A 6,000-nucleotide genomic window follows, 5' to 3' on the forward strand; every position below is an offset into this window, starting at 1 on the left:
TGACCCTGATATCGTCGTTGACCGTAAGAATCGAACTGACTTCTCGAACTTAAACCAGACGCAACAAGTAATTGTCATTGACAAATTTCTTCTAGCGGGGGGAAACGTGGCTCACCTTGATTGACTATCGAAGGGGTTGCATCTTACACCTCTAACATTAAAAGAAAAATTTTAAAATTGGTGCACGGGTGATTTTGGCAATCAACCAGTAGAGAGTAGAAAGTCGAGAAATTAAGAATTCTCGAAAGAAGAGCAGTAGGGTTAGAAGCAAACCACTCGATCGACGGGCCGACCCTTCTAGAAAAACAAAGCCCGAAAACTCGTAATTCTGACCAAAAATCTCTTGATACGAGAGAAGAGAAAAGATACTCAGAGCATCCTTATTCGCCGATCCCATGAGGGAGAACTAAATCGAAGTATTTCAACGCCAAATCACCGGGAGAGTAAGCGAGAGAGATAGGCACTCACCCGACTAGCAGCAAAATTCCACCTCCTCATTGTAGAGGTTCTTAAATGCCGGAAGATTTTTCTACTCTACTCTTTCCTTGAACAACGATTTCGAATTCTATGTCTGCCCTCCCCTATTGGCCATACAAACGTGTATAAATTTAAATGTAATGTGAACAAATATCTTGTTTGTAACTCTTCACTTTAGTTGCCTTCTATAAATCTCGCCCACTTATGTTTCAGTGGTAAACATCTTGCTTCGTTGCTCCCCAACAAGGTTTATCTCCCCAAAGTTGACTCCTATCACCACTAGCTCCTTACGCTTTAGTGGTAATATGTCTCGTTCGAGGGAATGAAAGTAAAAAAAAAAAACTTTAAAAAATAAGTAGCACGTATTTTGAATTCTGACACGCACCAAAGTAAAACCTCAAAGGTTTCTTTTCGCCCCCTTTTTATCAGATGTTATGACCACTTTTATATCCTGTTCCTCATCAATAAACATAAACCCCCAATTGTGCCTAGGAAAAGGTGTGGTTGTTGAAGGGACAAAAACAAAAACAAAAAAAAATGCACTCTTACTGAATATGTTGGTAGGCCTGACTGTCTATAATTAAGTATCCCTATAAAAAACCGTTTGTGATTTTAAGTAGTATATGAACCTTCGTTTGATTTATGTTTTGCACCAAAATTCTACAGCAAAAGTCGAATATAATAGAACAGCGTAATATAGATATTAACTTTCAAATTAACCTTTCTGATCCCTTTGGATTACAAAGCTAAATACTCCATTTTTTCTATTTGTTCTTGAATAAATTGCGAATGACCTTATATGTTAATTGGCACCCGAACACAAAGGGATTAAAGCTCAGTCGAGCACTTTAGATGTAAGTTATCATAAATTTATTGATCATAATCTTATTGATCCTAATCTTATAAAATATAACGATGTTTATTCTGTGAGCAAATATATGTCCGAGATCCGAGTGTCTCTTAATTCTCACGGATCCCGGAGTCGCTGCGTTATTTCATAGAATGTGTTTGAGCAAAGAATAGATTGGCGGCTCCTACTCCTCTACTGAATTCAGAGCACATGGTCTTATGAAATAGTCATTCATTTGGATTGGCCTGGCTCAATGTTGCTTAACTTCGGTTATCTAATGTGGACCTTAACTTCAGTGGTCTAACGTTAACGTGCAGTATTAAAGGATCTGTAAGGCAGACAAGAAATCCCGCCACTGTACTTTGTAGTCTTTCAAGGCAGGAAAGAGTATCCTGTACGGTATCTTCCAAGATGTAGCAACAGTATTCCATCTTAGACGTATCTGATTCTTGTTTGTAAGAAATAAATCTGGGTTTCAGGTCTTTGTCGTTTTCTGCTAAGTTAGCATGAATTTGAAACATATTTCATGAAATTATAGGTAAAAACAGTTTTAGAAATAATCAAATGTATGGACGATTTATGTAGAATTCGACCTGGGACTTGGAGTTTTAAACATAACACTGATATATTTGCGAAATTTTTAGATGACGATTATTTAAATTATCCGGACTACTGTTCTCATTCTGGATGTTATTCTCATAACGTTTCGCAATTCCCAACGCCACGCATCCAAATGCTGACGTTAGTGGGGCAGTTTATCTCAATCCATATATCTATAAAAGTGAACGTGTCTGTGTGTCTGTCTGTGTGTCTGTGTACATTTCCCTACGCAATAACTCTGTCAATTTTTAGTCTACAGACTCGAAATTTGATATACAGGGTACTGAGATTAGGGAAAATCTATGTGATCGATTTTCGGCCAGAAATTTGACTGTTAAGAGGTCAGAGTTCAACGATTTGACCTTTGAGAACTCTACCAAACTTCTCCGACAATTTTCGGTCTAAACACTTGAAATTTTAGATATAGCTTACTTGGACATGGATCTACCTAAATAACTTGATTTGAGCCCAAAAATTATATAAAATTGTTAAATAGAAATATTTATCTAATCTATCTATCTATCTATCTCTCTCTCTCTCTCTCTCTCTCTCTATATATATATATATATATATATATATATATATATATAGAGAGAGAGAGAGAGAGAGAGAGAGAGTAAGAGAGAGATAGACAACTGTTTCGCTGTATGGGAGGATTAATCGGAATCGAGAATCGTCAAATTGGAACTTTTTAGAGTATCGGAATCAGTATTGAAATCAGAAAAATGCACCCATTTTCTCATGCCAAGAGACGATTTTTTAAATTATTTATTTTTTATTTTTGTGTGCTTGAAATTTAATTTTCCATTGCTAATTGTAATGAGAAAGTGATAAATCTTTACTGATTTAAAAAATACCAACACAATTAAATCCTTTAGATCAGCCGATAAATGTATGTTTACGTTTGCGAAAATATGCGCATTAAGGGGTAAAAGTTGAACGATTTGACCTTTGATAACTCTACCAAAATCCTCCGACAATTTTAGGTTTAAACACTTGAAATTATAGATATAGGTTTATGGACATGAATCTAACTTAATAACATGATTTGAGCCCAAAACAATAAATTTTAAGGGGTCATAATAGGGGTCAAAGTTTTAAAAAAATTACCTCTGCGGTCTCTTCCAAATTACTCAGACAATTTCTGGTCTAAATATTTGAAATTTTACATAAAGTGTATTCAGAGATAGGGCAAGCTTTTTCATCAGTTTGGGTCGAAAATTTTTAGTTACCAATATAGAAATGTATGTATGTATATCTGTTTGCATGTCTGCCTTAAACTTTCAATAGAGGCGACGGATTTTACCAAGATCAGTATCGTTTTAAAGTTCGATCTTTCATACGACAAATATTGAAAAATTGGCTAAAAACATTAATATCTTCACCTTCAACTAGGCACTTTTCTACAGGGGGGGGTCACTTTTTTCGCTGATATTTTTTACTTTTAAAAAACGTTGCTTCCGGTTTGGCGTGGTCGTGCCAGCATAAAGTAAGGTTTTACCACGTTCTTTTCCTCCTTTGCGGTACGGGTTCGAGCCTGCCTTCCTACTACCACTTTTTTTTGCTCAACATACACATCCAAACACCCGGGCAACGCCGGGCTGAGATGCAAGTATATCTATAAAAGTGAACGTGTCTGTGTGTCTGTGTATCTGTCTGTGTACATTCCCCTACGCAATAACTTTGTCAATTTTAAGTCTACAGACTTGAAGTTTGATATACAGAGTACTGAGATTTGGGAAAATCTTTCTAATCCGTTTTCGGCCAGAAATTTGGCTGTTAAGGAGTCAAAGTTTAACGATTTGATCTTTGAGAACTCTACCAAACTCCTCCGACAATTTTGGGTATAAACACTTGAAATTTAAGATATAGGTTCCTTGGACATGGATCTAACTTAATAATATGATTTGAGCCAAAAACAATAAATTTTGAGGGGTCATAATAGGGACCAAAGTTAAAAAAAAAATGATCATTTTTTTTTTTTTGCTCAGCATACACCTCCAAACACCCGAGCAACGTCGGGCACTCATACTAGTATTCCATAATAATCTTTCACTTTATGATACAGCACCAAGTGAAAGATTTTTTCAGCAATCCGCCCCACTACGTCACTATGTTACACGAAAACGTACAATTAAATATTTTTAACGATCTCCATTTTAGACATATGGCCATATTTTATTTGCTGTAGAACAAACCAGAGTGAGTATAAAGTATCTAGAGAGTCGTTATCTTGTAGGACTAGTCTTGTAAATATTCGTAAACAAACTAGTAAGTGTTTGCGGAAATCAGAGATCAATGTGATAGGCGAACAATCGCAAAAAATTGGGTCCTTGTCTCATTAAGGGAAAGATTAAATGCTTCAAAATTAAAGATCGAATTTCAGTTTTAATTTCAAGATTTTAAAATAACCTGAAATGCTAACAATCGACTGAGTACCAACAAAAAAAAAGATAAAAGCTGTATGCAGATAGGTTGGATTTTTTCTATTTCTACTACCCTCTTCTCTACATCTTCAACCACGACAGTCAATACCGAAATGAACGACACGCAGGGATCTGTCTGAATCAGTAACAAAAACTATCTACACTCAGAAATTCACTGTGTTTTATGTCTTCGCGACTTTACGCTTATTCAAATGACTACGGATCTCGCTTTCGGTTCAGTTGCCCACACGCAGTGGCATTTCTGCGGAAAACCAGAAAAATTATCTCGCCAGAATAATTACGGAACATCTACCGGTTCTCTGCTGACGGTGCTGCGTGTACAGAGTTTGTTGCCAATTCGGGAATATTGTAAGATTATCATCACTAACTTTCACATTTGTGGCATATTGACGTAGAGGTAATCGACACAGACGTAGACTGATATACAAGCAAATGTCATATAAGTATAGGTTGTTTTTAAATACATTGGCTGGGTAGAGTGTATGTTTATAGATTTGTTTAAAACGTCTGCTGTTAAGCACGGTGCGAAATATCGCGAGGAAAGGAGAATGATTGTATAAAGTTGTTTAAAAACTCTCGACCTCGATTTTTAATTCATATATTTTTCTTTTTACATTTTACAGATCAGAAAACTGGATAAGCTATGAACAAACTTCGCACCAACCATGTCTTCACCATTCGCTAAAATTATCGTCATATTTTTTGCTGTTGCTGTTTTGTGGGGGGAATCGAATTTCTTTCCAACGCATATTAGACGTAAACGATCAATCATTAAGACGAGAAAGAAAAAAAAATAATAAAAAGAAAAAGTCAACTCAGCAAGTGTCAGCAGAAGATGAAAAGAAAAAAAGTTTTGTTTTTTTTGTTAACTGTTTTGTATGTTATTTTAAAGCAAGGACGACATAAATATACGTTTTTATAAGTAAATGTCTAGCAGGGCTATCCGGCGTTTCCCGATGCGTGGATGTAAAACAGTACAGATATAGAAGTATGCATACCTTCTTCTTTTTGTAATTTCTCCTCCTCCCCTTCTTCTTCTTCTTCTTCTTCTATTTCTTCTTCTTCCCCCTCTCCGTCTCCTCTTCCTCCTCCTCCCCTTCTTTTTCTTCTTTTTTTTTTTTTTTTTTTTTTTTTTTACAAAGGCATCACCACATTATCAAGGCCCAGAGGCCACTCAAGGATAAGGGTTAAAGAGTGTACAGTAGAAGTTGGTCAATATAGTAATCATTAGTAATGAAAATTTGGTAAATTTAATAACTTATATGGAACGGCTCATCAAGAACTTATTTACTTTAGACTTGAACAAAACCATATTGTAGTCAGCCGGAAAGCAGGAAAACGGAAGACAATTCCACAGGCGTGCAGTTCTAAGAAAGAAGCTTTGTTCATGGAATCTACGTTTAGGTTTAGGCACAGATAAAGAGTGGGGGAAATTATTGATAGTGTTTACAGCTAGACGAGTGTTTCTTGTGAAAGTTTGGCGAGGGGGGACCATAGATTGAAGCTCAGTTGAACACTTTCCATGAAAATAACGATACATCAGAGACAAACTCGCAACATCTCTTCTGTGAGATAGAGGTTGCAAGGAGGAGAAAAGGACATCTCCTACGAGGCTACGAAGTCTAT

Source organism: Euprymna scolopes, chromosome 12 (assembly GCF_053919585.1).
Source record: "Euprymna scolopes isolate OS-2025 chromosome 12, ASM5391958v1, whole genome shotgun sequence".
Classification (NCBI taxonomy): domain Eukaryota; kingdom Metazoa; phylum Mollusca; class Cephalopoda; order Sepiida; family Sepiolidae; genus Euprymna; species Euprymna scolopes.